This window comes from Protomyctophum parallelum, assembly GCF_964188405.1.
Source record: "Protomyctophum parallelum genome assembly, chromosome: 23".
Taxonomy (NCBI): Eukaryota; Metazoa; Chordata; class Actinopteri; order Myctophiformes; family Myctophidae; genus Protomyctophum; species Protomyctophum parallelum.
Genome location: NC_139715.1, coordinates 25,386,953 through 25,399,592, shown reverse-complemented (window position 1 = coordinate 25,399,592; position 12,640 = coordinate 25,386,953).

The following is a 12,640-nucleotide window of genomic DNA, read 5'->3' as shown; positions in this document are numbered from 1 at the left end:
AATGCTCGTGGGTCTCTTGATGGTATCGCCCAATTGTCGTGGTCCCGACGCTAGAAAATGGCTAAAGAAGTCTAAAAACGGGGGTAAAAATAGTCTAGGCTTAGATTAGACGTTGAAACAACGTCTAATCTAATTAAACAACGTCGTTTCAACGTCTATATATAGACGGTTTACATTTAGACCTTGACTATCACGGTCTATAGACCATCTAAGACGTTGAAACGACGTTGTTTCAACGTCTAATCTAAGCTGCTAAAAAAACTTTAATTTTTAGACTATTTTTTACATCCACTCTTTCAATGATGCACGTTGCGTAATTTGCGTTGCCTATACTTTTTGAGCGAGAGCTATAATATTAGCCTGCTGCAGGCATTTATATGTATCACCCTAAAATTAATTACGTCGTTGCGGAATGAGCTATTTAAAGTATTTTGGTGCGCATCCTTGGTTTTCTTTCTGACAAGCAGTCCAATGTTCTTTCAAGTGTACTCTCGTTAATTGTTTGTTTAGCTATAGCTCTCTCTCCTTCATAATATGTGCCCTTATTAGAATGTCATCAAATAAGCAGCACGGCTATAATCAAAGCGAACGATGCTCGACTTGTAGCCTACAATGCCAGCCAGTGGCAGCTGTGGGCATAGCCTATATGCACCACGAATGATCCACATGGCTAATTAACATATATTTAAATTAGTATGCAGATTAGCCATGCGGCATTATGCCACATGAAAAGAGGTGTGCATATGACTCTGTTCTGCAGTATTTACAATGATTATTATGGGCCTAATTATTATAAGACCAAAAGAAGCACAAAGAAAATGGTTTTGTCACTCACTCATAATATTAAAGGCTGCATGGGTACACACACACACACACACACACACACAGACTAAATAATATTAATATTATTACTAAATAATACTAATATTAAAGGCTGCATGCCACACCAAGTGTTGGCATGATTGGCTTTGCTCCACACACACAGACTACAGAAAGATAATATAGCACGCACATCCACTAACTATAAACGCCAGGTGTTGCAGCCCAGGTAAATAATAGAAAAGAGAATACTGGACTTGAGCTCCAAACTCAATAATGTATTTTCTCACCACAGTGGACATGACGCCTCTTCATCAGACAGACTGTAGCTGTCCCAGTGATGGGTATACTGTAATATTCTATTTAGCTTATTCTTCTGAAAATGCATATTGTAAATTGAATTCTTTTTTTGGGGCAACAATTGTTTTTGGTATTTGTATGGTGTATGTATTGTATGGTGAGATATAGTGCCATCTACTGTGCTCTGTATTTGTGGTCTGTCTGGTTCATGGGCAGGTTGAATTAGGCTCACCTAAGCAGCTCATTTCAATCACCTCATTTCAATCACCTGTTGGGTTTGGGCACGTTTGGGCAGAACAAAACAGAGCCAAGGTGAAGAGAGGAGCTCTTTCATGTCAGAGAGTCTCCACAAAATATAAGAAAGACAATAATATAAAAAAGAACTTAACTGAACTCCTAAAAGTCTGTGAAGGCAGAAGGCGCATACGGTATGTTGTTCCCAGTTGTTTTGTTTTGTGTCTGTAAAAGTTATATTGTCATTCTATCGTGTATTTGTTTGTGAGAATATGGACAATTCATGGACATTTAAAAAGACAGCATGACTGACTGACAAGGGCATTCATCATAATTTCATGTGGTAATAATTCATTGTGGTTAAAAAATATTATCTGATTTCTTTGCAGTTTTTCCACGTCGCTTGGTTCAAGTAAAAAGCCCTCGTGATATCAGTTGGGATGTCGTCCTATTCCTGCACCAGATGAAGATGTTTTAGGAGCAGTTACACAGACGTCTGTCTGATGAAGAAACCTCATGTCCACTGAGGTGAGAAAATACATTATTGAGTTTGGAGCTCAAGTCCAGTGTCCAGCGGACCTTATTCTCTTTTCTTGCTCCATCATAGCTCATAATAGGTCGCATTTGCTATGAAACCGTACATTCATGTCCGTCAGGCAGTCAGTCGGTGTATCACTCAAATTCCCCATACATGGGGAAAGCCCCCATATATGGTGCTCTGCAGGACTCGTGACATCACATGACATCACATCAGGGATGGAAATCCCTGATCTCTTAGTAAATGCATGACCTGCTGTCGCAATTAAGCCCATATATTGGCCTTAGATCTCCATATATGGATATATGTGAGAACCTGTTCTGACATTCCATATCTTGATCCTTCCCCATCCATCCAACCTCTTCGATGTCTCCCTTTTGACTGATACCTGTCCATTTAAACTCTAGACAGGCCTGTTGACTGATACCTGTCCATTTAAACTCTAGACGGGCCTGTTGACTGATACCTGTCCATTTAAACTCTAGACGGGCCTGTTGACTGATACCTGTCCATTTAAACTCTAGACGGGCCTGTTGACTGATACCTGTCCATTTAAACTCTAGACGGGCCTGTTGACTGATACCTGTCCATTTAAATTCTAGACGGGCCTGTTGACTGATACCTGTCCATTTAAACTCTAGACGGGCCTGTTGACTGATACCTGTCCATTTAAACTCTAGACGGGCCTGTTGACTGATACCTGTCCATTTAAATTCTAGACGGGCCTGTTGACTGATACATGTCCATTTAAACTCTAGACGGGCCTGTTGACTGATACCTGTCCATTTTAACTAGACGGGCCTGTTGACTGATACCTGTCCATTTAAACTCTAGACGGGCCTGTTGACTGATACCTGTCCATTTAAACTCTAAACGAGCCTGTTGACTGATACCTGTCCATTTTAACTAGATGGGCCTGTTGACTGATACCTGTCCATTTAAACTCTAGACGGGCCTGTTGACTGATACCTGTCCATTTTAACTAGACGGGCCTGTTGACCGATACCTGTCCATTTAAACTCTAGACGGGCCTGTTGACTGATACCTGTCCATTTAAACTCTAGACGGGCCTGTTGACTGATACCTGTCCATTTTAACTAGACGGGCCTGTTGACCGATACCTGTCCATTTTAACTAGACGGTCCTGTTGACCGATACCTGTCCATTTAAACTCTAGACGGGCCTGTTGACTGATACCTGTCCATTTAAACACTAGACGGGCCTGTTGACTGATACCTGTCCATTTAAACTCTAGACGGGGCCTGCCGCAAACTAGACTTCTTTTTCTTTCTTTTTTTATAACTTTGTTTATTGGTTTTTTTCACAGAAGCATTATTGAGATAAGAGTTTGAAAAATAATAATTAACATGAACAGCTTCTCTTAAATAAACCCCACAAGTATGACATAAAAGAGTTTAAAACTTTAAACACATTGAATTTTCACCCCAAATAAAAAGGACAACAGAGAAGAAGACAAACAAACCTTAAATACAAGATCAGTAAAAGTTGAAAAATAAAAGGCAGACAAAAACAGACAAAACAACAGTACACAACATCCTATATAAAAATTAAAATAAACATAGGTACATGATACATCCATAATCCAATACAATACAATCCATACAATACAATCACAGTATAAGCTACTTTTAAAACAAAAGTCCAGCAGACCTCACTCATCCCCAAGCAGAGACGGATTCAAATTCTGAATGAATTGAAAGAATGGACCCCATATCCATATCGGAAGAACCATTCAAGGAGTGTCTAATCTTCTCCAGTTTTACACAGTACAAGGTGTCCCTAACCCAATGAGTGTGAGAAGGGGAAGTGGGCGATTTCCAGTTGGTCAGAATTAGTCTCCTCGCTAACAAAGTGACAAAGGCCAAAACATCCCTCTCTGGTTTGGAGAGCGACGGCATTGAGGGAAAAACACCAAACAGGGCCCCCAAAGGTGTGGGCTCCACTCTTTGCCCGACTATCTTTGATAAGGAATTGAAGATATCGGTCCAATATTTGTGTAGAGAAGGGCAGAGCCAGAACGTATGGATGAGGTCTGCGGGAGCCTGCCGACATCTATCACACTCAGGAGACACACCATTATATATTCTAGACAACCTGGCCTTGGTGTAGTAGACACGGTGTAGTAATTTACATTGAATAAGAGCATGCCTCGCACAAATAGAGGACCCATCAAACTAGACTCCTCAACAGGCCTGAAAATGAATGCCCGGCCCTACCTGGGCCCTCATGAAACCCTGTACACTCAAGGCACTGCCCCCGCTGCCACCCTTAGATCTCCATATGTAACAGTATTATATAATTACACAAAATATGATACAAAGAAGTGCTTCTACCTGACTTAATTCTCCATGGTTCATGTGTATAGGAATGCATTAGAGGTCACAGCTCCTTTAAGTCTCCCCCTTTTGCCCCCTGTATAAATGTCCTGCCACACCTCCACCTCTTCCTTATGTACTTCCGTCTTGGAACGAGGTGGGTGTCTTTGTTGACTTCTCTGTATAACATAATAAGAATTGCACTTGCAAATTGATTTATACAGTGTTTGTTTAACTCTGTTTAGAGAGGAGTCTATGCACTACTGAGAGCTAACGTGGAGACGGGTCTGTTGTTATTCTTTAGAGAGGAGTCTATGCACTACTGAGAGCTAACGTGGAGACGTGTCTGTTGTTATTCTTTAGAGAGGAGTCTATGCACTACTGAGAGCTAACGTGGAGACGTGTCTGTTGTTATTATTTAGAGAGGAGTCTATGCACTACTGACAGCTAACGTGGAGACGTGTCTGTTGTTATTCTTTAGAGAGGAGTCTATGCACTACTGACAGCTAACGTGGAGACGTGTCTGTTGTTATTCTTTAGAGAGGAGTCTATGCACTACTGAGAGCTAACGTGGAGACGTGTCTGTTGTTATTCTAACGTGGAGACGTGTCTGTTATTCTTTGTCAGAATAAAAGGTGGTTTCCAAAGAGAGTTCTGGGTCCGTCTGTCCATACAACACAACACAGAGAGAGACAGATTACACCGGTTACACATTATATGGAGCTGACCTGTTCTGACATTCCATATGTAGATCTGACCACATCAAACGCTGTACACGCAAGACACGCTCCATATATGGCCAGTGCAGAATTCATTCCATAATGTTGATCTGACCCCCCATGCCAAAGCGCCAGCGCTCGCCCAGCAGTCTGCAGTCTAATTTGTCATTTGATGGGAGAGACGCTTCCTGCAAAATCACAGCCTTTCCTACTTAGTGGCGGTGGTGGTGGTGTTTACTGACAATAACCATTTGTAAGTCTTTAAAACCTGTACAGGTCCCTTTTGGTTGCATTCCATATTTAGCATGTAATTGGATCGACTGCTCTCTGTCTGTCTGTCTGTCTGTCTGTCTGTCTGTCTGTCTGTCTGTCTGTCTGTCTGTCTGTCTGTCTGTCTGTCTGTCTGTCTGTCATGTTTGTCCTTCAGAATCCTGAATCCTGAGAATGTCAAGAATGTTGACATTATTTCCTGCCATAGGATGTTAATGTTATTGTTATAGGGTCACAAGAAACCACTATAAAATAAATTGCCCAATAGTGACAGCCGGTCAGCAAGTGGATTCATGAATGTATGCATATAGACAATATTTTAGGCCAATAAAAAAAAAAACTATATAACAAATTCCCCACCCGTCCACCAAAACCAACACTGACTCCAGGACAATGACTTGAGGTGGGGAAAAAAACCACCCTGTATGTTATGCACTTCCCTCGGTCATGCCAGATCAGTTCCAGCATCATAAGGACATGTTGTATGTATCTTTGCATGGCGAGGTTGGCTGTAATGTGCTCCACATGGCTGTCATCATAAGGACATGTTGTATGTATCTCTGCATGGCGAGGTTGGCTGTAATGTGCTCCACATGGCTGTCCACAGATCAGTTCCAGCATCATAAGGACATGTTGTATGTATCTTTGCATGGCGAGGTTGGCTGTAATGTGCTCCACATGGCTGTCATCATAAGGACATGTTGTATGTATCTCTGCATGGCGAGGTTGGCTGTAATGTGCTCCACATGGCTGTCCACAGATCAGTTCCAGCATCATAAGGACATGTTGTATGTATCTTTGCATGGCGAGGTTGGCTGTAATGTGCTCCACATGGCTGTCCACAGATCAGTTCCAGCATCATAAGGACATGTTGTATGTATCTTTGCATGGCGAGGTTGGCTGTAATGTGCTCCACATGGCTGTCCACAAGCGGGATCATGTTCCTATACTCGCAGACAGACCTCCTGGAGCTTGAGGCACGGATGAGTCACGGTCGCTATCTTTCTTGGAAGTCTTGTCAGTTGTTTTGGGAACTATTGTTGTTCCATCATGGTCAGATGATCTGGTGAATGAGATGGCACCGTACAGACCTTGTATTTATTGTCACCTCATCTCCGTTCATGCTTTCTCCTTGATTTCCCTAGAGAGCTACTTTACCACCGAACCTGTGTGTCTAATAGTATCTTTAAACCACCATGTTAGCACCTGATGGAGGGGAAAGGAACTGGTTGAGATAACGTGTTCCTTCCACACGCTACGTCCAACCAGGGAAACTCCCCCCTGTCAGGTGTAAAGGAGCAACTTGGACACTCAGGCATGAAGGAAGCATGAGTTCAAGTCCGTTGCTCTCCCCTTGTCCCCCATATATGGGGACTAGGTTGGTGGAGGGTGTGTAGAGCCCAGGATCACATTAGAAAATGGGTTACAAAATCGTGGGATAAAAAAAATATATTAAGAAATAAACCACCATGTTAGAATGAATAAGTGTGTCTCCAATTGCATTTGGCTCATGAAAGTCCACTATCTTAACCGCTAGGCCAAAGGGATATCCCTGTGATTCATGGGACATATTATTATTTTTTTAATTATAATTTTTATCCCATGATTTTGCAACCCAGTTTTTTCACCCAGTGCCAATTATCTAATGTAATCCTGGGCGCTACACTTCCTCTGCCAACCTGGGGGGGGGGGCAGCGGACTGACCTCATGCCTCCTCATGGGACATATTTGACTTTTAGGCCATTAATTGCAGCTGAAGTTGTGAGCCAATCAGCCCTTTTGAGCTCCTCCCACAATGAAACCCGATCCGGGTCACAGCACCATTAGCTCCTCCCACAGTGAAACCCGATCCGGGTCACAGCACCATTAGCTCCTCCCACAGTGAAACCCGATCCGGGTCACAGCACCATTGTAAGGCCCGGGGATTCGAACTTGTGTCTCCCACGTGGAAGTCCAACATGTTAACCCCTAGAAGACCAAAGGGACATTAGAATGAGGGCCTTTCTCGGCCCCGCCTCTCTCCCTGTGTTTTGGGATCCAAGATGGCCGCAGCACCAGGAGGGGGGTGGTGGCCTTACTGGGCTGCGTTCACAAATTAAAGACACCTGTCTTGCGTTTGTCTTGTGTCTGTGTTTAATGGCCACTCCAATGCATTTTCAATGGAACCCCATATGGTTTGACCAAACATTTTGTTTGATGGGGGGAGGGGGGCAGAACACATCCATCAAAGCTGTGTTCAGACACAAGGCAGGTGTCAGACACAAGGCAAGTGTCTTGAATGCAGCCCATAGACTGTAAAAAATATGGACAAAGCGTTCCGCGGGTCTAACATGAACGTAAAATGAAGCCTGTCAGTCCTTGAATTGTACATCGCCATCTTTCTAGATCCGTTTGGGCCCAGCTGGCCCATTGGCTGGCCCAGACAACGAGGCGGGACTTCCCCCCTTCTTCTTAGTTGGTTTATATTTTCACTCGAGTGGGTGGGGAATCCCAATCATAGACTGTAACGGTAGCCACGCCCCTCAGAACATACGCGACTTTTTTTTAATAAATGGGACCATCATTTTCCAAAAAGAATATTATGACATTAGAAATGAGACTTAAACTAGTGACTGGAAGCAGGAAGTATTCATGACCATGTTTATTAAGGTAATACAGTCTAGGTGAAGTTGGGCCGAAATACATGGACCTCTATGGGGCTAGGGTTTTTTTGGGCCCAATGACAGACAGCACCACAACAGGCCATTATATGAACTTTCAGGAAATCCCGATTTCCTCAGTGGCTTCACAAAATATCTGTCTGACGGCGCCCCCTGATGCAGCCCAGTAAGGTCACATGTCAACCCCGCCCGCTCACCTCTGCCCCACCCCCTCCTGGTGCTGGGGCCATCTTGGGTCCTAAACACAGGGAGAGAGGTGGGGCCATCTTGGGTCCTAAAACACAGGGAGAGAGGTGGGGCCATCTTGGGTCCTAAAACACAGGGAGAGAGGTGGGGCCATCTTGGGTCCTAAAACACAGGGACAGAGGTGGGGCCATCTTGGGTCCTAAAACACAGGGAGAGAGGTGGGGCCATCTTGGATCCTAAAACACAGGGAGAGAGGTGGGGCCATCTTGGATCCTAAACACAGGGAGAGAGAGGTGGGGCCATCTTGGGTCCTAAAACACAGGGAGAGAGGTGGGGCCATCTTGGGTCCTAAACACAGGGAGAGAGAGGTGGGGCCATCTTGGGTCCTAAAACACAGGGAGAGAGGTGCGGCCATCTTGGGTCCTAAAACACAGGGAGAGAGGTGCGGCCATCTTGGGTCCTAAACACAGGGAGAGAGGTGCGGCCATCTTGGGTCCTAAAACACAGGGAGAGAGGTGGGGCCATCTTGGGTCCTAAACACAGGGAGAGAGGTGGGGCCATCTTGGATCCTAAACACAGGGAGAGAGGTGGGGCCATCTTGGGTCCTAAACACAGGGAGAGAGGTGGGGCCATCTTGGATCCTAAACACAGGGAGAGAGGTGGGGCCATCTTGGGTCCTAAAACACAGGGAGAGAGGTGGGGCCATCTTGGGTCCTAAACACAGGGAGAGAGAGGTGGGGCCATCTTGGGTCCTAAAACACAGGGAGAGAGGTGCGGCCATCTTGGGTCCTAAAACACAGGGAGAGAGGTGCGGCCATCTTGGGTCCTAAACACAGGGAGAGAGGTGCGGCCATCTTGGGTCCTAAAACACAGGGAGAGAGGTGGGGGCCATCTTGGGTCCTAAACACAGGGACAGAGGTGGGGCCATCTTGGGTCCTAAAACACAGGGACAGAGGTGGGGCCATCTTGGGTCCTAAAACACAGGGAGAGAGGTGGGGCCATCTTGGATCCTAAACACAGGGAGAGAGAGGTGGGGCCATCTTGGGTCCTAAAACACAGGGAGAGAGGTGGGGCCATCTTGGGTCCTAAACACAGGGAGAGAGAGGTGGGGCCATCTTGGGTCCTAAAACACAGGGAGAGAGGTGCGGCCATCTTGGGTCCTAAAACACAGGGAGAGAGGTGCGGCCATCTTGGGTCCTAAACACAGGGAGAGAGGTGCGGCCATCTTGGGTCCTAAAACACAGGGAGAGAGGTGGGGCCATCTTGGGTCCTAAACACAGAGAGAGAGGTGGGGCCATCTTGGATCCTAAACACAGGGAGAGAGGTGGGGCCATCTTGGGTCCTAAACACAGGGAGAGAGGTGGGGCCATCTTGGATCCTAAACACAGGGAGAGAGGTGGGGCCATCTTGGATCCTAAACACAGGGAGAGAGGTGGGGCCATCTTGGATCCTAAACACAGGGAGAGAGGTGGGGCCATCTTGGGTCCTAAACACAGGGAGAGAGGTGGGGCCATCTTGGATCCTAAACACAGGGAGAGAGGTGGGGCCATCTTGGGTCCTAAAACACAGGGAGAGAGGTGGGGCCATCTTGGGTCCTAAACACAGGGAGAGAGAGGTGGGGCCATCTTGGGTCCTAAAACACAGGGAGAGAGGTGCGGCCATCTTGGGTCCTAAAACACAGGGAGAGAGGTGCGGCCATCTTGGGTCCTAAACACAGGGAGAGAGGTGCGGCCATCTTGGGTCCTAAAACACAGGGAGAGAGGTGCGGCCATCTTGGGTCCTAAAACACAGGGAGAGAGGTGCGGCCATCTTGGGTCCTAAACACAGGGAGAGAGGTGCGGCCATCTTGGGTCCTAAAACACAGGAAGAGAGGTGGGGCCATCTTGGGTCCTAAACACAGGGAGAGAGGTGGGGCCATCTTGGGTCCTAAACACAGGGAGAGAGGTGGGGCCATCTTGGGTCCTAAACACAGGGAGAGAGGTGGGGCCATCTTGGGTCCTAAACACAGGGAGAGAGGTGGGGCCATCTTGGGTCCTAAACACAGGGAGAGAGGTGGGGCCATCTTGGGTCCTAAACACAGGGAGAGAGGTGGGGCCATCTTGGGTCCTAAAACACAGGGAGAGAGGTGGGGCCATCTTGGGTCCTAAAACACAGGGAGAGAGGTGGGGCCATCTTGGGTCCTAAACACAGGGAGAGAGGTGGGGCCATCTTGGATCCTAAACACAGGGAGAGAGGTGGGGCCATCTTGGGTCCTAAAACACAGGGAGAGAGGCGGGGCCGAGAAAGGCCCTCAGGCTGAGACTTTGAGCCACTCTGATACACTCGCAAAGCCAGGTCTAGTGTGGAAATGTTGCCATCAGGTTAGGTTACATGTTGATTTTGACAGCAAATGGTCTTTTGAGTACAATTCCATTTGGTTTTAGTCGTATTTTAGTAATCTGAAATGTGGGTTTAAAGCCTATAGTTTTAGTTGACTTAATCTATTGTCTTAGTATGACATCATGAGACCTGCAGGGCACCATATATGGTACCTGACACACGGGAAATGCACGATTCCAAAGTTAACTGCAACAAGAAACCAATTCCATTTCTCCTCTGGCAGCGGTTACATACCGGCATTTCCACATTCCCCCATTCCGACATACCGCCATAGGTGTTCCTCGGCACGTCACTTTGAGTCGACCATAAACTTGCCCAATTTTCAAGGTTTATTTTAAATTCAAAGTGCTACAGAAATGTGTGTGTGTGTGTGTGTGTGTGTGTGTGTGTGTGTGTGTGTGTGTGTGTGTGTGTGTGTGTGTGTGTGTGTGTGTGTGTGTGTGTGTGTGTGTGTGTGTGTGTGTGTGTGTGTGTGTGTGTGTGTGTGTGTGTGTACATCCCCCAACTCTCATTGTGCACTATAAACCAGTGGTTCCCAAACTTTTTCATGTCAAGGACCCCCAAATTGGCCATAATTAGCCCGCGGACCCCCCATTTGAAGAGATATGCCAAGGACCCCCCATTTGAAGAGATATGCCAGGGACCCCCATTTGAAGAGATATGCCAGGGACCCCCATAAGAGAAGATCTTTACGTCTCTAGCACTGACTCTCAACCAGTTTCATTTCAAGGACCGCCAGTTTGACCTGAATTACCCATTTCTATCTCTGGGACCCCCAATGTATATGGTAAAAATCAAAGTTAATGTAACTCTGAGAGAGTGTACAAATGGAAACATAATGTTATGTGTAACATTATGTTACATTTGTACACTCAGTTACAGTCCCATGAGTGTCCATTTGGTTCCTAACTATTTAGCTGGGAACCCCCTGGAACTCCCTCAAGGACCCCTAGGGGACCCCAGACCCCACTTTGAGAACCACTGCTTTAAACAATATAGGCTTAGGCTATATCAGCTCTTCTGTGCACAGAAGCAACACAGAAGACAACTAGAACTGCACTCTGTCCAGTGCATACTTGCTTGTTGCACACTAGTAGGCCATAAATGGCCAACTAGTGCGCAAGCAGAGCGCACAAGTACTTTCGACCGTTATAAACTGTCACTTTTGATGCGTATGCACCGTCCCAGCAAATTGAGCCTGATTTGCTGTGACCAGGTTACATACATGTATACACAGGAGCATTAACTTTAATCCTCCCAACACTAAAACATATCGTCATTACGTCACCATCGAAAACCAATTACACTCTGGCATTGGGTCCTTTAATCCTCATATTTCTTACGTCATCATTGAGAGTTAGTTATACATATACTATATATATATGCTGGGACCAGATTACATACATGACCATATTTCTTACGTCATCATTGAGGGCTAGTCATACATATACTATATGTAATTTGTAAGTTGATTAGCGGTATACTGTGGTTACTTTGCGCCAAAAACCGTCCCAGCCAACCCGCCACTTTTGATGCGTATGCAAATAAAACAGCAAATTGTGCCTGATTTGCTGGGACCAGGTTACATACATGTATACACAGGAACATTACCTTTAATCCTCCCAACACTAAAACATATCGTCATTACGTCACAATCGAAGACCAATTACACTCTGGCATTGGGTCCTTTAATCCACATATTTCTTACGTCATCATTGAGAGCTAGTTATACATATACACACCATGTATACTCTGGTCCCAGCAAATCAGGCACAATTTGCTATTTTATTTTACAAATTACATATATATAGTATATGTATGACTAGCTCTCAATGATGACGTAAGAAATATGGTCATGTATGTAATCTGGTCCCAGCAAATCAGGCGAAACTATTACTTGCACGCTCTGCTTGCGCAAGTAACAAGTAATAATGTGTTACAGTCTTCTGTTATTTGCCAGAAGCCGATTGCTTTACAAAAGGTCTCATGCAATCATTCATAAATAATGTTTGTTCATGAGCTGGTCACTGAGCTCTCATTGACTCCAGTGTATTTTATATATAAATAGAGCTGGTCACTGAGCTCTCATTGACTCCAGTGTATTTTATATATAAATAGAGCTGGTCACTGAGCTCTCATTGACTCCAGTGTATTTTATATATAAATAGAGCTGGTCACTGAGCTCTCATTGACTCCAGT